The following is a 22740-nucleotide window of genomic DNA, read 5'->3' as shown; positions in this document are numbered from 1 at the left end:
AAGGCAGTTTTCTCCTCGTCCTGTGGAGCCATCATTATTTGGTTGTAGCCGGAGAAGGCGTCCATAAAAGACAGTAGCTGATATCCGGAAGTCGCGTCGACCAGTTGGTCTATCCGTGGAAGCGGAAAGCTATCCTTGGGGCACGCCTTGTTCAGGTCGGTGTAGTCGACGCACATCCTCCACTTCCCGCTCGCCTTCCGGACAAGTACGACGTTTGCCAGCCACTCGGGGTAGCTCACCTCTCTTATGAAACCTGCCTCCAAGAGTTTGTCTACCTCCTGGTCGACCACCCAGATCCGATCCGGGGCACAGTGTCTCTTCTTTTGCTTTACTGGTCGGTGGGTCGGGTCGACGTTGAGGGCGTGAGAAACGACCTCCGGGTCGATCCCAGGTACATCGGCCGCCGACCAGGCAAACACATCTGCATTGGCTCGGAGGAATTCCACTAACCGGAGCCGAGCTTCCAAGTCGAGGTTGGCACCGACCCGGACCGTGCGGTCCGGGCGGCCTTCTTCGAGGGGAACTTCGATTACGCCCTCGGCCGGCTCCCCGTGCCGCAAGGCCACTTCGTCTCTGGCGTCAAGTGACTCGACGCTTAGGGCCTCCATGGGCTTCTTCCCTTTGAGAGTTGCTAGGAAACACTGCCGTGCGGTCGGCTGGTCACCTCGGACCTCTCCAATCCCGGCCGCTGTGGGGAACCGCATGAGCAAATGGTAGGTAGAAACCACCGCGCGAAGGGCGTTCAGTCCGGGTCGTCCGAGGATAGCGTTGTAGGCCGAGGGGACACGGACGACCAAGAACCCGAGCCGCACCGTGGCTTCTGCGGGTGCAATGCCCGCAGTCACAGGCAGCTCGATGACACCTTCGGCCGAGATAGCGTCTCCAGTGAATCCTATGAGGGGGGTGGATGTTTTGTGCAACAATTGTCGGGAAAAGCCCATCTTTTGGAAGGCCTCGTAATACAAAATATCAGCTGAGCTTCCACTATCCACAAGAACGCGCCTTACATCATAGTCCGCCATAGTGAGAGAGATCACCATGGCGTCATCGTGGGGAGTCTGAACCCCCTTTACATCTTCATCACAAAAAGTGATTACATTTCCGACCCGCTGCCTCTTTGCGACGGCCACTCCTGATACTTCCGCCGAGCCCCCTGCGTTCCTCACGGGCCGAGAGCAGCCCCCAGTGATGGTGTGGATCACTCCCGCAACGGGTCGATTCTGCTCCCGAGGCTCCTGAGGGGCCGGGTCGGCTGGACGCGGGTCTGCGGGGGGACGTCGGTCGTTTACATATCGACCGAGACGTCCTCGGGCGAATGAGAGCCTCGATCTCGTCCCGAAGCTGGAAGCAGTCTTCGGTATCGTGGCCGTGGTCTCGGTGGTACTCACAGTACGCCCGAGAAGGCTTCCTCCCAGGGATCTTCTTCATCTGCCTCGGGACCGGGAGGTCCTCCCGCCCCTTGACCTCCATGAGGATCTGGGCCCGGGGGGCCAGGAGTGGGGTGTACCGGTTGAAGCGTCGGTGCGGAGAACGAGGGCGTGTGGCGCCGTGGTTCCTTGCTGGTGACGGGCTTCTGCGCCGGCGTTGAGGCGTCGGGCTCCTCCTCTGGGGTGCCTCTTTTCGCCTTTTCTTCCCGGGCTTTAGAGGGGCTTCGGCGGCCTCCTTGTTCCGGTGGGAGGCTGCCTCCTCGGCGTCTGCATATTGGTTTGCCCGAGACAACAGCTCCGGGAAGCTCCGCGGCAGACGTTTGTCCAGGGAGAAGGTGAGTCTGCCCTTCCGGAAGCCTCGCTTCAGGGCTGAGAGAGCCACCTCCTGGCTCAAATTCCGGACCTCCAGTGTTGCCTTGTTGAAGCGGGTGAGATAATCCCGCAGGCTCTCTCCCTCGTTCTGCCGGACATCGAAGAGGGAGTCGGAGACCAGTCTTCGCCGGCTACTGACGGCGAAATGGCTGATGAAGAGACGGGTGAACTGGTGGAAGGACTGGATGGAATTAGCCTCCAGGCCGGCGAACCACGCCCTTGCCGGGCCGCGGAGGGTCGCCGGGAAGGCCTTGCAGAGGAGAGGATCCGATGCTCCATGGAGGAGCATAAGAGTCCTGAAACTCTCCACGTGGTCCCGTGGGTCCGCCGCCCCGTCGTAGGGTTCGATCGCCGGCATTTTGTACCCCGGCGGGTTTAGGGTTCGCAGGATCCTTGAGGCAAGCGCCGGCTGGGAGGAGATTTCCAAGTCGGCGAAGGGATCTTTGGAGTGGCCCTTCAGGACCTGGAGCTGTCTGTGGAGATCGTCCACCCGCCGGTCCAGGGAGCGCGACCGGTGGGTGGGAGACAAGGAGCGGCGCGAGGGGGACCGACTGGAGTGCGGGCCCCTCGAGGACTGGGGTGTCTGAGAACGCGCCCGGGTCCGCCTCTCGTACCCCGCGCAGCTCCGATGAGAAGGTCCTGGCAGAATGGACCGCACTCGAGAATCCTCCCCGCGCCGGCGCTCCTCTCCATGGGAGAGGAAGGAGCGCGGGTTGTGAGGAAGAGGCGAGTGCTCGGGGAGCAGCGGCTCCTGAGCCCGCTGCGGCACCCGAGAGATCACACCCTGCAGATTCTGCATTGCCTCCGCGAGGGTGCGAACCTGCTGGGCTAGCTGGTCGAACTGAGCAGGTTCGACCGTCTGAATGGGAGGAGAAGCGGTGGAATGCTGCTGAGAGTGTGTTGGGGACGCAGCAGCCTCCCGGCCAGAGGCGCGAGAGGCTCCGCGACCGGAAGCATTGGAAGCTCCGCGACCACCTCGCCGTGCCATTACGATCGTTCTGAGATTCAGGCCCTTCCTCTAGCGCCAACTGTTGCTGGTGGTCCAAACCGAGAACGATTGACACGACGGTGTGAACGGGGTTCCGCCTGAGTTGTCTTGGTTGGTGCTGGTTGCGCTCCACCTTCCGCCAAGGAACCTGCAAACAAGCCTTGCACCACCACCAGGGTGGTGATGGCCCTCCGACGGTCAAGTCAGAGGAGATTGGAGGAGGAGAGATGATAATCACAAGTGGGAGAGAGTGCTCTGGGAGGTATTGCTTACCCCCCCCCTTCTCCCCCCAGCCGCATATATACCTGGCTGGGAGGTCTCTCAGGGGGGTTTGTCGTCGTGGGGCACGATAGAATGGCCACTGACATGGCCGTTACGGGGCGTCGTGGAGCAGCGCCGGGTACGGTCATGGCAGGGCGTAGTGGAGCTCCGCTTTGTACGGTCGATACAGGAGATCGTGGGCAGCATCGGGTACAGCCGTTGCAGGGAGTAGTGGAGCAGGAGGCCGCGGCGTGCCTCTGGAGAATAGCCTGTCGTTATCAAAAGATCTCCGACTCGGGGTCGGAATGCTGGATCATAGGGCAGCCGACCCGGGGTCGGGCTGCGAAGCCGGGGAGGTCCGACTCGGGGTCGGAGTGCTGGATCATAGGGCAGCCGACCCGGGGTCGGGCTGCGGAGCCGAGGAGGTCCGACTCGGGGTCGGAGTGCTGGATCATAGGGCAGCCGACCCGGGGTCGGGCTGCGGAGCCGAGGAGGTCCGACTCGGGGTCGGAGTGCTGGATCATAGGGCAGCCGTAGCTTTCCTGGATACGCGTGCCGATCACGTGGGGCATGGCGGCTCAATTCCCCCATAACAGAAATCATTAACATAATTAGATTAGATCTAAAGTATTTTTTATGATTGATTTAATTGCTGATTATGCATGATTAAGTAGATCTGAAATTTTGGATGCATATGATGCATGTTTGTGTTAGGATTAGTAACATGAATAAATCTAAAATTATAATATTATTTAGATTAGATCTAAATAAAGTTTATGATTTATATGATCTCTGATTTTAATGAACAAATCAGATCTGAAAATAAAAGTAAAAAAATAAATACATAAGATGTATGTTGTTTGAATTAATTCATGTTGTTGTGTATATGTGATGCATGAACATAAAACATAATGACTTAAAAATGAATTAAATCTGATTACATGTGATTAATTACAAAAACTCAGATCTGAAAATATGTTTTAAGAACTGAAAGATTGTAATTAATATGTAATTAAAAAGAAATATGCAATGATCAAAACTTTCATAAGTCTAAACTTAATTGAGAATTAAGTGTTATGAAATAGAATTGTAACTCAATTAATTGACATTGCATAATTATTTGGGCATATGGGTTAGCTTGAATCAAGTTCCTAGGATTGGGTTAGACCTAAGGTTAGAATCATACATGGACAAATAGAATTAATTGATCAAATCTAATTAAGTAGTAATTAGATTAGGTCAAGGAAATTCTAGGTCAATTTACAATAGTTGTAGATGGATCAAGTCCGTGTCTTTGATTAGACCAAGATGGAACTTGATTTAGGCTCAGAGGTGTAGCCCGAGTCATTTGAGTAATTAAATCGAAATTGACCGGTGGTTTTTAATTGGGAGCTACTCGCACTGATTCGTCTTTGCCGAGTTAATGGCATATCCCTTCCACCGATCTCACTTACCTGGCCGACATGGTCAATCACATTTTGATTGGATCACTTAATGATTCGAGTTAGCCCATGCCTATAAGGAAAATCAGTTTGACTGATTTAGGTGTCTCCTTAACCGGTTTGAGTCTAATCTGATTTGGTGAAGTCAGTGGGAGAAATTAGACTAACCGGATCTTCTTATCTATCCTAATTAAGAAATCCTCTAAAATTATTAGGTCCTTAAAATAAAATGGTTATGGGGATAACTAGGTCATAGCCTCCCATTAAGTTGGGTGATAATGGGTCCAATGCTTTGATAATTATTGGAGGCGCGACACGCCTGGTACTTATCAAGCATTGGAATTGTCATTCAATATATGATGAGTTAAGTGTACCTTCAATAGGCGGTCAGGTGAGCCGAGCCACGCTCGGGCTTGGTCATCTATTAGTTGATTAGACTTAACCCTATCATTTAATGGTTGGACCTGACTAGGATATTCGGTGGAGGCGCCACACGCCTGCCGAAGAACCTAGGGCAAAATTATCACTAGAAGTTGCTTGGTGAAGCAACTGGTTTAGAACCTACCAATAGGTGCATATGGGTTAGCCGAGCCACACTCGGGCCTATATGCGATCTATTGGGTTCTAGTGCCCACTAAAGAATTAGGAGTAATTTTTCGAATTGGAGGTAGAGGCTACCAATTTGTATAAAATAGTGGGAGTACCTTTAGACTAAAGTCCAAGTCTAATGTGTTTAGTCAATTCATATACTAATAGCCAAATTTTTTTTTTATGCAGAAATGGCCACTAATTTGTCACTTCGTTCATTGTTGGACAATGACAAGTTGATTGGTCCAAATTTTAATAATTGGCATAGGAAACTGAAAATAGTGCTAGAGCATGAAAGGATCCTTTATGTGATAACGGATCCAGCACCTGAGCAGCCCGCTGCTAATGCATCAAGATCGGCCAGAGACACTTATCAGAAGTGGCTTAGTGACCGGATCACTGTTCGATGCATCATGTTGGCAGCAATGAGTGATGAGTTTAGTAGGCGTTTTGAGAATACGCAGCCGGAAGATATTATTCAAGTGTTGAATGAATCATTCGGTGTTCCTGACGACGTTGAGAGGCACAAAACTAGTTGTGCCATCTTCAGCGCTCGAATGAAAGATGGAACCTCGGTAACTGATCATGTACTGTACATGATTGAGTTGATCGAGCGTCTAAGCTCTCTTGGTTTTCCCCTTCATGATCAATTGGGGAAGAATGCCATACTAAACTCATTGCCTGGATCATACCATCCTTTTCTCACTCATTTTCGTATGACGAAACCTGTAGTGAATTATCACCAATTGTTGGGGTTACTACAGACGTTTGAGAATGATCACCAACTTCTTAAGAAGACGGTGAACTTTGTGGGAGGTTCATCCAAGGGTCGCCCCTTTAAGAAAGGAAAAAAGAAAAATAAAATCCAAAAGAAACAAGTGCACCATGCTCAGCCTAGTCTAAAAAGAATAAAAAGGCTGATCAGAGCAAGGCAGAGTGCTTCTTCTGCAAGAAGCAAGGACATTGGAAGAGGAACTGTCCTCTTTACATTGCATCTCTCGATCCGAACCGGCTTAAGAAAAGTGGGCAATCAGTTGCCAATCAAGGTACTTATATGATAACACCTTGCAATTTTTCTATTTGTGATAACTCGACCTGGATATTGGATACCGGTAGTCCTTTTAATATTTGCAATTCGTTGCAGGGGCTACAAGTCAGTGAGAGGTTTGAAGAAGGAGAAAGGTTTCTGAATGTTGGAGATGGAAGATCAGTTCCAGTTCTAGCTTTAGGAATTCTTAAACTTGAATTTAGCTCTCATGTAAATGTCCTTAGTGATTATCACTATTGTCCAAGTTTTTTATTGAATGTCATTTCTGTAGGCCTTTTGGCCAAAAATGGTTATGAAATATCAATAAAAAAGGATTATTGCAATATCATTTGGAATGGTGCTGCTGTAATGAATGGAACTCTGAGTAATGGCATTTACATTTTGTCACAGCCTGTTCATATAATGTACAAGTCCAATAAGCGCCCTAAAATAGATAATGTCATGGATGTCTACCTTTGGCATCATAGGCTAGGACATATTAACAAGAACAGGATGAACAGGTTAAGTAAAGAGGGAATCCTCGATGTTAATGATTATGAATCATTGACAACCTGTGAATCATGCCTTCTTGGTAAAATGACCAAATCACCTTTTACCGGAAAAGGTGAACGAGCCAGTGACTTATTGACCCTTGTACATTCTGATGTATGTGGGCCAATGAGCACAAATGCTAGAGGTGGGTATTCATATTTCATTACGTTTACAGACAACCTTTCTAGGTATGGTTATGTCTATTTAATGAGACATAAATCTGAATTATTTGAAATGTTCAAATTATATCGTAATGAAGTAGAAAAACAAACTGGAAAGAGTATTAAAACTCTTCGATCAGATCGAGGAGGTGAATACCTCACCAGTGAGTTTTTGACATATCTAGGAGAAAATGGGATTCTCTCTCAATGGACTCCTCCTGGTACACCACAGTATAACGGTGTATCAGAAAGGAGAAATCGAACTCTGTTAGACATGGTTCGATCCATGATGGGGTTTGTGTTGGGAACCCGCCCATGCCGCTGATATTTCAAAAATTTTTCAGATGGCAGCGGAATCGGCATGCACGGGTTCGACGATCATCGCATGAACGTTGTTTCGAGACCTTTCGTAATTAGGTAAGAATTAAAACTTTTAAAACTAATAGGAAGATCAAATCTTCACCTTGCGCGGGTAGATGATCACCGCGAATCTGAATTCGTGGTTTTAGGAAGAGGGTTCACTTGAAGCCGTTCAAACGTCCGGCCTCTACGGGTCAAAGGGTTTGAAGCCGACATTGTATCTGCAGAGAGTAAAGATTCTAATTAGACTTTTGTACTTGATCCTAATCTGTCCTAAGGTCTTTTAGAACAAATATGACTCCCACTATTTTCTCGAATTCCTCACACTCCCCTGGTAGGAAAACGAAAATCCCACACGACTAGGGTTTCTAGTGGGTACTGCGGTCCCACCGATTTACATGCCACCTCACCTAACAGTTATTGGTGACACATAGATGGATGAGTGTACAACTCTTGTACAATGCTTCTCAAGCATGGTGCAGTGTAACTTGGTCTCTAAGCCATGAAGACCTCACCTAACAGTTATTGGTCCCATTTCTTAGTTAAGTCAGACCCACCGTATAACCGTAGGAATAAAGTCGTCATTGGGTCCTCACCTAACAGTATTGGTGCCCAACCCCACCTTTACCCTACAACATCTCATGTCTATAGAGAGGTCCAGCCCCCCAATGCAACTTGACCACTGTGTCCAGCCGAGACAAGTCAACATCAGAAAAGGCCTTAGCAGCTCTACTACAGTGGAAGACCTATTGACTTAATATTGGTTAATCAGGTCTTAGTGTTTGCAACTTGAGCCCTTCATAAGAGGTAATCGAACAATTGGCCAGGTAAGCAGGTGGGAGGCTCCCCTTACTCAGAGAGTAAGGTCCTAATTAAGTAACCACCTTTCATGCTTTCCTAGACACCAATTAGATCAATTAATCTAATATGACTTGCTCATGTCGGTTCACTCTCGACTTGATTGAGGAGGTTTTGATTTAGGTCTCAATTGGGTTTGCTACATCACATGTAGACCTATCTACCCGACTCTCATTCACATCACATGCAAACGGCGCATTGCAGGCAGTTATAATCGCGGCAATAATTAAAGCTAAACTTTAACTAGGTGATGATCATGGATTCTAATTAGGTCGTATTACAAGCACATGCACATCAATCGATCAAGTGGTCTTCAACTCTTGAATTGGTTCCAAGCTTCCTTGATTCGATCCTTGATCAACTCTTGATCCCATCGCCATCAACCGCTTAGACCCCTGTTCATCTCATGCATCGTCTTCGACTTGATCGTTGATGTACATCACATCACAGAAATACAACCAGATGTAAAATAAAAATAAAAATAATTTATATCTCCTTTTAGGAGGCACGCAGGCCTCTCAAAATATCAAATAAGATGCATGCAAGCATCTGAAAAATTACATGACATCGCAGATCACATCGCAGGTCATTACATTTGATACCAAAAGGGGTTGAATCCTATGATCATCACCGTATGCTACAATTATAATTTTCAGATCTGAAAGTTAACTGATTATATCATGACATAGGTTGCTGATCATGCTAATCATGATTCTAAACTTTGTAATCCCATTAACAATGCAATTAGAATCATCTTTTTATCACATAAAAATCAGCATGTAAAAAAAAAAAAATCAGCACCCCTGAAAAATCTGCATGCAGAATTTTTCAGCATGCATGATCATTTAATTTTCAGATCTAATATGCCTTTAGATATTTAATTTTTACCTTAATCTACGAAGCCTAGGCTCTGATACCACTGTTGGAAACCCGCCCATGCCGCTGATATTTCAAAAATTTTTCAGATGGCAGCGGAATCGGCATGCACGGGTTCGACGATCATCGCATGAACGTTGTTTCGAGACCTTTCGTAATTAGGTAAGAATTAAAACTTTTAAAACTAATAGAAAGATCAAATCTTCACCTTGCGCGGGTAGATGATCACCACGAATCTGAATTCGTGGTTTTAGGAAGAGGGTTCACTTGAAGCCGTTCAAACGTCCGGCCTCTACGGGTATCCACACGAAGTAGAGAACCGATCAAAGCTTTCTTGTCTTCCCGGGGTGCTAGCTCCCTTGCAAAGACTCCTTTGATGGCTGATCTCTTCTCTTTCTTTCAACTCTTGAAAGTGCTTGAGAGGAGGAAGAAGAAGGATGAAGAAGAGGAAGTAGATGAACCCCTGCACAGCCTTCTTTCTGTTGCTTGCGCTGGATGAAGAAAAGGAAGAGGAGGAGGCCGCCAACACTTGGAGGTTTCTTCCTTGCTTGCGGCTGCAACTAAGAGGGAGGAAGAGGGTGGCCACGGCACAAGAGGAAGAGGGCTCCAATGCTTAGGGCGCCGGCCTCATGGTGCTTCTTATAGCTATCAAGGGCTCCTCCAAAGTTGGAGCCCTAGATAACTTTCCAAAGAAAGAAGGGGGCGCCGGCCCTAGCTCCTCTCTTCTTGTCGCCCCAAGCAATTGGAGAGGGGCTGATGCCCCTCTTAGTTGGTTAACCTAATCCTCTTCCAAAGAGGATTAGGTGCCTCTCTCATGGTTTCATCCTAATCTAATTAGGATTAGCCAATTTGGGTTCAATCTATGCTAGTCCTAATCCAATTAGGACTTGAATGAACCATGACTCAATTGAACTCTTCAATCCTGATCCAATTAGGAGTCATGTTGATTAATTAATTTAGACTTAAGGAATCCTAATCCAATTAGGATTTGTTTAATTTTAGTCCTAATCCAATTAGGACTCTATTTGAATCCGAAGTCCTAATCTAATTAGGATTTCTAGGAATCCTACTCCAAGTAGGAATCCTATTTTAATTCAAAATTCCTAATCTCATTAGGATTGTAGGAATCCTATTCCAAGTAGGAATCCCAGTCCTACTCCAACTAGGATTCCCAGTCCTAATCCAATTAGGACTCTAGGAATCCTACCCGAAGTAGGATTTGTGTTTAAGTCCAATTAATTAATTCCCTTTGTTCCTTCTTCAACTTCTTATCAATCAAATTGATTACTTGTGATTCCTAATCACGATTTCAACCATCGGATCGGTCAATACTTCTAGTGTGTGTGACCCCATAGGTTCTATTCTGACTGGTAGTGAGATATATTGTGATCTCTATCTCAATATCATTGAAAACTCCTTTCAATGGGTTGGAACGATTCCAACTCAACTCATTAGGGTTTATCGATCATCAAGATAATCCCTATGAGTCCCACCATCCACCAGTGACACCTAGCAGCATGTAGTGGCTACCCAGCAGAATGGAATGATGAACCTCTAGGTGCAGTTAACATGTGATACAGTCCTACTATCGTGGATCCCTACAGGACGGAGGTCATGGACAACTCGTCAAACCCCATCGTCTGTCATATGTCAAGATTTATTCGACTCGAGTTCGATAGTGGAAAACTCTTTTTCCACTTTACTGCCCTGGCCAAGGTCTTAGAACTCAGTCTAACAAATCACATAGGATCACTCCTTTTCTATCAAGGTCGATAGATTCCTTATAGGTGCATACCCTACTCCTACAGTGAACCTACTGCAGCCAATCTACACTGCATGGACCCATATGGCTAGAGACCATGTATGTGTGCAGTCAAACTACAATAACCTCACTGTGAGTAGCCGAAGCACCGCAGGTCAAAGGACCAGTCACACTACTGCAACATCAAGTAAGTCACTGACGAGTGGATAGACATCCAAGTGACTTCTTGTCTTGGTCACGCTCAGTACCCTTGTTCTCTAACAAGCACCTGCACTATCACTTCAGTGTCCCTACACTGTGGACTCAAGTCTCGTCCATCCAGAAGGAGAGTGATCTGTGCACTGATCGGATCGATCACCGTCCTCGTGATGATCCATTGATCAGGAGCATTTAGAAATTAATCACCAATGATACATGGCTCAAATTCTCAACTCTTGAGAATATGTATCATCATCTTATTAATTTCTTGGACGATTCATAGACACATAAACAATATGAATGAAAAAGATGCCTTTTATTTATTCAATAATAAATAGTCAAGTACAAAATTATGTCCCTAGAATCAACAATGTGTCCGCCAAATTGGCTTCTAGGGCATACATCTAACAATCTCCCACTTGCACTAAAGCCAATTGGTCATATATCTTAGGCCCATCTTCTCAAGGTGGGCTTCAGTCTTTTGCTGATTCAGCTGCTTAGTGAAAGGGTCTGCCACGTTATTCGCGGAGTCTACTCTCTGCACCTCTACATATTTCTTCTCCACATAGTCGCGTATGAGGTGAAAGCGCCGCTCTATATGCTTAGACTTCTGATGAGACCTTGGCTCCTTAGCAAGGGCTATGGCGCCATTGTTATCGCAGTAGAGTGTTATGGCATCTGATGTCATCACATCCAGCTCTGCAATGAATTTCTTGAACCAGAAGCCTTCCTTAGCAGCTTCAGAGGCGGCGATGTATTCGGCTTCCATAGTAGAATCAGCAATGATCGATTGTTTAGAACTCTTCCAATTCACCGTACCACCATTGCACAAGAACACGTATCCAGATGTTGACTTCCTGTCATCGACATCAGTCATGAAGTCTGAATCTGTGTATCCTTCTACCTTTAACTCTGATGTTCCTCCAAAAACCAAGAATAAATCTTTAGTTCTTCTCAAGTATTTAAGAATATTCTTCACAGCTGTCCAGTGTTCTTCACCTGGATTCGACTGATATCTGCTTGTGACACTCGCAGCAAGAGCTATATCAGGTCGTGTACATAGCATGGCATACATGAGGCTTCCTATTGCCGATGCATAAGGAATCTTGCTCATGCGTTGAATCTCTTCAGATGTGTTGGGGCACATCTTCTTGGAGAGATGAATTCCATGCCTAAGGGGTAAGAGACCCCTCTTGGAGTTTTCCATGCTGAACCTCTTCAGCACCTCCTCTATGTACATTTTCTGTGACAGGCCAAGCATCCTTTTAGATCTATCTCTATAGACTTTTATTCCCAAAATATAGGATGCTTCCCCAAGGTCTTTCATGGAGAATTCTTTTGACAACCAGACCTTGACCGAGGTTAGCATGGGAATATCATTCCCAATCAGGAGAATGTCATCTACGTACAGTACGAGAAAAACGACAGCACTCCCACTAACCTTTTTGTAAACACATGGTTCCTCTTCGTTTTTGATGAAATCAAACGTTTTGATTGCATCATCGAAACGAGTGTTCCAACTCCGAGAGGCTTGCTTTAGTCCATAGATGGACCTTTGCAGCTTGCAGACCTTGTGATCTCCATCACTGGAAGTGAAACCCAAAGGCTGTTCCATATAGATATCTTCATCAAGATATCCATTCAGGAAAGCAGTTTTCACATCCATCTGCCAGATTTCATAGTCATGAAATGCTGCAATGGCAAGCAATGTCCGGATGGATTTTAGCATGGCTACAGGTGAAAAGGTCTCCTGATAGTCAATACCTTCGCGCTGACTATACCCTTTCGCCACAAGCCTTGCCTTATAGGTCTCTACCTCTCCATCCGAACCTATCTTCCTTTTGTAGATCCATTTGCATCCAATAGGTACAATACCTTCTGGTGGATCTACTAAGGTCCAGACTTGGTTGGAATGCATGGAGTCTATCTCTGACTTCATAGCTTCCAGCCATTTCTCGGAATCGATATCAGATATCGCCTCGTTGTAGGTTTTGGGATCCTGTATGTGATCCCTATCTCCCACTAGGAACATTTCCTCGGTATCCTCTTCTAGTATACCTAAGTATCTATCGGGAAGATGGGAGACCCTATTAGATCTACGAGGTGGTTGAGGGACATCGTGTACTGGCTCCTTATGAATAGGTTCTATAGGATCCATGACTCGTTGCTTTTCAGAGACTTTCTCTTCAAGCTCAATTTTCTTCCCACTGCCTCTATCAAGGATAAACTGATTTTCCAAAAAGATGGCATGACGGCTCACAAACACATTGTGATCCTCTGAGACGTAAAAATTGTATCCTAATGACTCTTTAGGATATCCTATAAAACGAGCACTTATGGTCCTAGCCTCTAACTTGTCCGCCTGTAGTCGCTTGACGTGGGCCGGACATCCCCAAATCTTGAGATGACCCAGACTTGGTTTCTTACCATGCCATATCTCATACGGTGTGGTAGGAACGGATTTAGAGGGAACTCTATTCAATAAATAAATCGCTGTGAGTAAGGCATCTCCCCAAAGGAACATAGGTAAATCAGTGAAGCTCATCATGGACCTGACCATATCCAATAGGGTCCGATTTCTCCTCTCTGACACCCCGTTGAGTTGGGGTGTACCCGGAGGTGTCCATTGTGAGACTATGCCGTTTTCTTTGAGATAGTTCCGGAATTTCCCACTAAGGTATTCTCCTCCTCGATCTGATCGAAGAGCCTTAAGAGGTTTTCTAGTTTGTTTTTTCTACTTCATTCTTGAACTCTTTGAACTTTTCAAAGGATTCAGACTTGTGTCTCATAAGATACACATACCCATACCGTGAATAATCATCGGTAAAGGTAATGAAGTAAGAATAACGTCCCCTGGCTAGCACATCGAATGGGCCACATACATCTGTATGTATTAGGGTAAGTATTTCAGTGGTCCTCTCCCCATGTCCTACAAAGGGCAGTCTAGTCATTTTTCCTTGAAGACAGGACTCGCAAGTTGGATATGACTCGGAAGTCAATGAGCCGAGAAGCCCATCTTTATCCATTTTGTTCATTCTGTCTTCTCCAATATGGCCAAGTCTGAGGTGCCACAAATATCTTTGGTTTATCTCATCTCTGGATCTTTTGGATCCTTTGGCATTCACTTCTTGCTCGGTAACATTCACAGATACATCCATATGTAAATGATAGAGACTGTCAATCATAAAACCACGTGCGACTATTTTATTTCTTAAATAAATAGAACAGCAGTCTTTGTCAAATGTAAAAACATGACCTTCCTGTGCTAGACATGAAACAGAAATCAAATTTCTGCTAGCAACAGGTACATAATAGCAGTCTCTAAGTATTAAACTAAATCCAGACGGTAGTCGCAGATGGTAGGTGCCCACAGCCACAGCAGCAACTTTTGCCCCGTTGCCAACCCGAAGGGTTACCGCACCTTCCGCCAGCCTTCTACTTTCCTTTAGACCCTGCATGGTAGTGCACAAATGAGCACTAGAACCAGAATCTATAACCCAACTAGAAGTAGAAGAAACCGTTAGATTAGTTTCAATAATGAGCAAGTCTATACCTTCTGAAGGTGTGTCACCTTTCTTGTTCTTCAGGCTCTCGAGGTATGAAGGACAGTTTCTCTTCCAGTGGCCTTCGACATTGCAGTGGAAACATTTTCCTTTGTCGTTAGCCTTTTTCTTTTGAACTTCCTTCTTTGGCTTCTTGTCTTTCTTCTGCTTCTTAGCAGGCTTTTTTTTCTTCCAAGTAGACTTTCTCTTGGAACCAGAAGTCAACTCAGTAGCAAGGACATTGCCCCTTGAACCTTTCAAGGCTCCCTCAGCAGTTACCAACATGTTGATTAGTTCAGTCTTAGTGCATTCAATCTTATTCATGTGGTAGTTTACTATAAACTGACCAAATGAATCAGAAAGTGACTGTAGGATCAAATCCACTTGTAATTCCTTGTGCATGTCCATACCGAGCTTCTCAAGCTCCTCTAGGTCCTTGATCATGGTCAGACCGTGATCATGGACAGACTGCCCCTCGCGCATCTTCGCTTTGAAAAGCCTCTTGGACACTTCAAAACGAGCTGTGCGACTTTGCTTACCATACAACTCTTGCAGGTGTGCCAGTATGTCCCTAGCAGTCTTTATATTTTCATGCTGGCATTGGAGTTCATTAGACATAGATGCCATCATATAGCATTTTACTCTAATGTCATCGTCCAACCACTTTTTATGCATCTCACGCTGAACATCAGTGGGACGTGCTGGTAATGTGGGGATATCTGAATCGAGTATGTAGCCTATCTTCTCACAGTCCAAAACTATTTTGAGATTTCTAAGCCAGTCCTTGTAATTGGTTCCGGTCAGTTGGTTGGTCTCAAGAATACGGGTCAAAGGGTTTGAAGCCGACATTGTATCTGCAGAGAGTAAAGATTCTAGTTGGACTTTTGTACTTGATCCTAATCTGTCCTAAGGTCTTTTAGAACAAATATGACTCCCACTATTTTCTCGAATTCCTCACACTCCCCTGGTAGGAAAACGAAAATCCCACACGACTAGGGTTTCTAGTGGGTACTGCGGTCCCACCGATTTACATGCCACCTCACCTAACAGTTATTGGTGACACATAGATGGATGAGTGTACAACTCTTGTACAATGCTTCTCAAGCATGGTGCAGTGTAACTTGGTCTCTAAGCCATGAAGACCTCACCTAACAGTTATTGGTCCCATTTCTTAGTTAAGTCAGACCCACCGTATAACCGTAGGAATAAAGTCGTCATTGGGTCCTCACCTAACAGTTATTGGTGCCCAACCCCACCTTTACCCTACAACATCTCATGTCTATAGAGAGGTCCAGCCCCCCAATGCAACTTGACCACTGTGTCCAGCCGAGACAAGTCAACATCAGAAAAGGCCTTAGCAGCTCTACTACAGTGGAAGACCTATTGACTTAATATTGGTTAATCAGGTCTTAGTGTTTGCAACTTGAGCCCTTCATAAGAGGTAATCGAACAATTGGCCAGGTAAGCAGGTGGGAGGCTCCCCTTACTCAGAGAGTAAGGTCCTAATTAAGTAACCACCTTTCATGCTTTCCTAGACACCAATTAGATCAATTAATCTAATATGACTTGCTCATGTCGGTTCACTCTCGACTTGATTGAGGAGGTTTTGATTTAGGTCTCAATTGGGTTTGCTACATCACATGTAGACCTATCTACCCGACTCTCATTCACATCACATGCAAACGGCGCATTGCAGGCAGTTATAATCGCGGCAATAATTAAAGCTAAACTTTAACTAGGTGATGATCATGGATTCTAATTAGGTCGTATTACAAGCACATGCACATCAATCGATCAAGTGGTCTTCAACTCTTGAATTGGTTCCAAGCTTCCTTGATTCGATCCTTGATCAACTCTTGATCCCATCGCCATCAACCGCTTAGACCCCTGTTCATCTCATGCATCGTCTTCGACTTGATCGTTGATGTACATCACATCACAGAAATACAACCAGATGTAAAATAAAAATAAAAATAATTTACATCTCCTTTTAGGAGGCACGCAGGCCTCTCAAAATATCAAATAAGATGCATGCAAGCATCTGAAAAATTACATGACATCGCAGATCACATCGCAGGTCATTACATTTGATACCAAAAGGGGTTGAATCCTATGATCATCACCGTATGCTACAATTATAATTTTCAGATCTGAAAGTTAACTGATTATATCATGACATAGGTTGCTGATCATGCTAATCATGATTCTAAACTTTGTAATCCCATTAACAATGCAATTAGAATCATCTTTTTATCACATAAAAATCAGCATGTAAAAAAAAAAATCAGCACCCCTGAAAAATCTGCATGCAGAATTTTTCAGCATGCATGATCATTTAATTTTCAGATCTAATATGCCTTTAGATATTTAATTTTTACCTTAATCTACGAAGCCTAGGCTCTGATACCACTGTTGGAAACCCGCCCATGCCGCTGATATTTCAAAAATTTTTCAGATGGCAGCAGAATCGGCATGCACGGGTTCGACGATCATCGCATGAACGTTGTTTCGAGACCTTTCGTAATTAGGTAAGAATTAAAACTTTTAAAACTAATAGAAAGATCAAATCTTCACCTTGCGTGGGTAGATGATCACCGCGAATCTGAATTCGTGGTTTTAGGAAGAGGGTTCACTTGAAGCCGTTCAAACGTCCGGCCTCTACGGGTATCCACACGAAGTAGAGAACCGATCAAAGCTTTCTTGTCTTCCCGGGGTGCTAGCTCCCTTGCAAAGACTCCTTTGATGGCTGATCTCTTCTCTTTCTTTCAACTCTTGAAAGTGCTTGAGAGGAGGAAGAAGAAGGATGAAGAAGAGGAAGTAGATGAACCCCTGCACAGCCTTCTTTCTGTTGCTTGCGCTGGATGAAGAAAAGGAAGAGGAGGAGGCCGCCAACACTTGGAGGTTTCTTCCTTGCTTGCGGCTGCAACTAAGAGGGAGGAAGAGGGTGGCCACGGCACAAGAGGAAGAGGGCTCCAATGCTTAGGGCGCCGGCCTCATGGTGCTTCTTATAGCTATCAAGGGCTCCTCCAAAGTTGGAGCCCTAGATAACTTTCCAAAGAAAGCAGGGGGCGCCGGCCCTAGCTCCTCTCTTCTTGTCGCCCCAAGCAATTGGAGAGGGGCTGATGCCCCTCTTAGTTGGTTAACCTAATCCTCTTCCAAAGAGGATTAGGTGCCTCTCTCATGGTTTCATCCTAATCTAATTAGGATTAGCCAATTTGGGTTCAATCTATGCTAGTCCTAATCCAATTAGGACTTGAATGAACCATGACTCAATTGAACTCTTCAATCCTGATCCAATTAGGAGTCATGTTGATTAATTAATTTAGACTTAAGGAATCCTAATCCAATTAGGATTTGTTTAATTTTAGTCCTAATCCAATTAGGACTCTATTTGAATCCGAAGTCCTAATCTAATTAGGATTTCTAGGAATCCTACTCCAAGTAGGAATCCTATTTTAATTCAAAATTCCTAATCTCATTAGGATTGTAGGAATCCTATTCCAAGTAGGAATCCCAGTCCTACTCCAACTAGGATTCCCAGTCCTAATCCAATTAGGACTCTAGGAATCCTACCCGAAGTAGGATTTGTGTTTAAGTCCAATTAATTAATTCCCTTTGTTCCTTCTTCAACTTCTTATCAATCAAATTGATTACTTGTGATTCCTAATCACGATTTCAACCATCGGATCGGTCAATACTTCTAGTGTGTGTGACCCCATAGGTTCTATTCTGACTGGTAGTGAGATATATTATGATCTCTATCTCAATATCATTGAAAACTCCTTTCAATGGGTTGGAACGATTCCAACTCAACTCATTAGGGTTTATCGATCATCAAGATAATCCCTATGAGTCCCACCATCCACCAGTGACACCTAGCAGCATGTAGTGGCTACCCAGCAGAATGGAATGATGAACCTCTAGGTGCAGTTAACATGTGATACAGTCCTACTATCGTGGATCCCTACAGGACGGAGGTCATGGACAACTCGTCAAACCCCATCGTCTGTCATATGTCAAGATTTATTCGACTCGAGTTCGATAGTGGAAAACTCTTTTTCCACTTTACTGCCCTGGCCAAGGTCTTAGAACTCAGTCTAACAAATCACATAGGATCACTCCTTTTCTATCAAGGTCGATAGATTCCTTATAGGTACATACCCTACTCCTACAGTGAACCTACTGCAGCCAATCTACACTGCATGGACCCATATGGCTAGAGACCATGTATGTGTGCAGTCAAACTACAATAACCTCACTGTGAGTAGCCGAAGCACCGCAGGTCAAAGGACCAGTCACACTACTGCAACATCAAGTAAGTCACTGACGAGTGGATAGACATCCAAGTGACTTCTTGTCTTGGTCACGCTCAGTACCCTTGTTCTCTAACAAGCACCTGCACTATCACTTCAGTGTCCCTACACTGTGGACTCAAGTCTCGTCCATCCAGAAGGAGAGTGATCTGTGCACTGATCGGATCGATCACCGTCCTCGTGATGATCCATTGATCAGGAGCATTTAGAAATTAATCACCAATGATACATGGCTCAAATTCTCAACTCTTGAGAATATGTATCATCATCTTATTAATTTCTTGGACGATTCATAGACACATAAACAATATGAATGAAAAAGATGCCTTTTATTTATTCAATAATAAATAGTCAAGTATAAAATTATGTCCCTAGAATCAACAATGTGTCAGCCAAATTGGCTTCTAGGGCATACATCTAACAGTTTGCTGATCTGCCCATATCCTTTTGGGGATATGCTCTTGAGTCAACCTGCTACATTCTAAATAAGGTTCCAAGTAAGTCTGTAAATAAAACACCACATGAGATGTGGACTGGACGTAAGCCGATGCTCTCTCACCTTAGGGTTTGGGGGTGTCCAGCGTACGTCAAACGTTTGAAGACAGACAAACTTGAACCCAAGTCTGACAAATATTTCTTTGTTGGTTATCCTAAAGAAACTAAAGGATATTACTTCTACTTTGCTAAAGAACAAAAGTTATTCGTAAGCAATAGAGCTGTTTTCTTAGAGAAAGAATTCCTTAGTGAAGGAACTAAAAGCTCTAATGTTGAGCTTAGGGAAGTTCAACATGTAGAAGATCCGACACCATCTACTGAACTAGTTGAGTCGGATTTGATTAGATCAGATCCAGAACCCATCTTAGATGCACCATTAAGGCGATCAGGTAGAGTACCACGTCAGCCGGACAGATACTACGGTTTCTTGGTCCAGGACGGGGATCCTGTCGAACTTGATGAAAACGATGAGGATCCGATCACCTATATGGATGCTATGCAGAGGCATGACTCTGATGCATGGCTTGGAGCCATGCAATCCGAAATGGAATCCATGAAGGTCAATGATGTATGGACATTAGTTGACCCACCCGAAGGGATTAAACCCATAGGGTGTAAGTGGATTTTCAAAAGAAAACGGGGCGCAGACGGAAAAGTAGAGACCTATAAAGCCCGTCTGGTTGCCAAGGGATATCGTCAACGTTTTGGTATTGACTATGACGAGACGTTTTCTCCTGTGGCAATGCTCAAATCCATTCGGATTATGCTTTCGTTAGCAGCACACTTAGATATGAGATCTGGCAGATGGATGTTAAAACCGCTTTTCTAAATGGAGATTTAGAAGAGGAGGTGTATATAATGCAACCTGAAGGTTTTATATCTGCAGATGAGTCTAAGGTGTGCAAGCTTCAAAAATTCATTTATGGATTAAAGCAAGCTTCACGGAGTTGGAACATACGATTTGATAAGGTGATCAAATCATATGGCTTCATTAAGAATGAAGAGGAACCTTGCATTTATAAATGGGCAAATGGTTCAGTTATTATATTTCTTGTTTTGTATGTGGATGACATTCTTTTAATCGAGAATGACATTCCTGCATTATAAGGAATAAAGGTTTGGCTATCATCTCAATTTGCCATGAAGGATTTGGGAGAAGCATCTTACATCCTAGGGATGAAGATCTATAGAGATAGATCTAGAAGATTGCTTGGATTATCCCAATCCACATACATTGATACTATACTGAAAAGGTTCAGTATGATTAATTCCAAGAAAGGCTATCTTCCAATGGGCCATGGAATTAACCTCTCTAAAAGGGATTGTCCGACAACCTCTCAAGAAAGAGAGAGTATGGATAGAATTCCATATGCTTCGGCAGTAGGATCTATAATGTATGCCATGACATGTACTAGACCATACGTGGCATACTCACTAGGAGTAGTGAGTAGATACCAGTCTGATCCAGGTAGCAACCACTGGAAGGTTGTAAAAACCATCCTTAAGTATTTGAGAAATACTAAAGATCAGTGGCTTGTCTACGGTGATTCTGACTTAAAACTTGAGGGATATACCGATTCAAGTTTTCAGTCAGATCAAGATGATAGCAAGAGCGTGTCGGGATATATCTTCACTCTTAAGGGTGGGGCCATCTGCTGGAAGAGTTCCAAGCAGCATACAGTGGCAGATTCTACATGTGAAGCAGAATACATTGCAGCATCTGATGCAGCCAAGGAAGCCATATGGTTGCGCAAGTTCATCACCGAGCTAGGAGTGGCACCTTCCATTGATGGTCCAGTTCCTATATTTTGTGATAACACTGGAGCCATAGCTCAGGCAAAGGAACCTAAAGCACATCAGCGGACTAAGCATATTCTGCGACGCTATCACCTGGTTCGAGAGATTATAGAACGAGGTGATATTGATCTTCAGAAGATTGACACAAAAGAAAATCTGGCTGACCCATTTACCAAAGTCCTCGGCATCAAAGAGTTCAACGAACACAAGTCGAAGATGGGTATTAGATACTGTGCCGATTGGCTTTAGGCTAAGTGGGAGTTGTTGGAAATTATATCCTAAATGTCAATCGTCAGCATATTGATGATTGAATTTTGTAAATAAATTGACAAATTAATAAAGTATTATTTGGCATTATTCATCATTTCATCTTCAAATGAACTCTTATATGATGAAGTCCTTAGGACTTATGTTATGATAAAGGAGGATTTATCTTTGAGTCCTTAAACTTGTTCGCGACCAAATAATATGTTGTTACTAGGACGACAACATTATCGAGATTAGGTCGTTGTGTGACATATACGTTGGTTGTCCTCTTAACCAAGGAGTGTGGAGACACTGGTATGCCATACAGGTGAAGTGTAGGAGTACATTTCAGTGAACGTGACCAATTTCGGAACACTCTACTGTCGAGAGATATTCCGAGTGGATATGGGTATAAGTTTGGCCCTCTGACCTGAGACCGCAACCTGTGACTAGCAAGCAACTCACTGTACTTTGGTACCGGACTACCTGAATTTCTAATTCAGTGACGGAAGGTCACTGGGTGCAGTCAAGTACTTGCGTAGTCAGTTGTGAGTCAAGATGGAATTGACCCCTCCTGGAAACAGGAATAATGTCTTGTGATTAATTTAGCAAAACCTTGACCAGGGTAATCCCAGTGAGGAGTCACGGGATATCTAAAGTTAATCACATAATGGATGTACTAATTATAGGGTTGACAGTGAGCTCTAAGTCATCCTGGCATTAAGAGTCAAAGGGATTGAATTATACAGTAACCATAGTTCAGGGTTCCAGAATATTTGCTTCGCATATATTCGGCCTATTCGGACGTCGGGTACCATTGCTAGATGGTCACATCGATTAGTGTAGGAAGTCGTTCCTATACTACCGGCTTAGGTTCGAACCTATGAGGTCACACGCATAGAAGATTCCAGATTGATCAAGAAGGCTGATGAATGATTAAGAATCATTCAGGGGTAATTTGGTCAATTCGATTGGCAAATTATCTTATAAAATAATTAAAGTAATTATCGGAGGATTAATTAGTAATTAGATTGCTAATGAACTCAATTGGATTGAGTAATTAGACTAAGGATGAGCCAAATTGAATTAGATTCAATTCTGGGCTCAATCAGGGTTTTTGACCTGATTGGATTAGGTCTGAATCAAGAGGACTTAGGTTGACCAAATTAAATTAGATTAAATTTGTGCTTAATTAGGGATTGACCTAATTGGATTAGGTTCAACCTATGGTAATTGGATCATTCTAATTGTTAGGATTTAATTAAATTAAATGGGTTTGATCTGAAACTGTTCGGATCATGAAATCCACTTGTCACATATCCATGCATGGCGCCATAAATTGATTTTTAATATGATTAAAAATTAATTTAATTTATTTAATGGTGCCATGGGACACTTGGCAACATCAGGGACCTCTTTCATCATTAGATGGATCGAAATGGAGAGATAAATTCATGAAAAGAATTGGATAAGAT

The sequence above is a fragment of the Phoenix dactylifera genome, chromosome 7 (genome assembly GCF_009389715.1).
Source record: "Phoenix dactylifera cultivar Barhee BC4 chromosome 7, palm_55x_up_171113_PBpolish2nd_filt_p, whole genome shotgun sequence".
Classification (NCBI taxonomy): domain Eukaryota; kingdom Viridiplantae; phylum Streptophyta; class Magnoliopsida; order Arecales; family Arecaceae; genus Phoenix; species Phoenix dactylifera.
The sequence above is the reverse complement of the archived record's forward strand: the minus strand, read 5'-3'. Positions refer to the sequence as shown.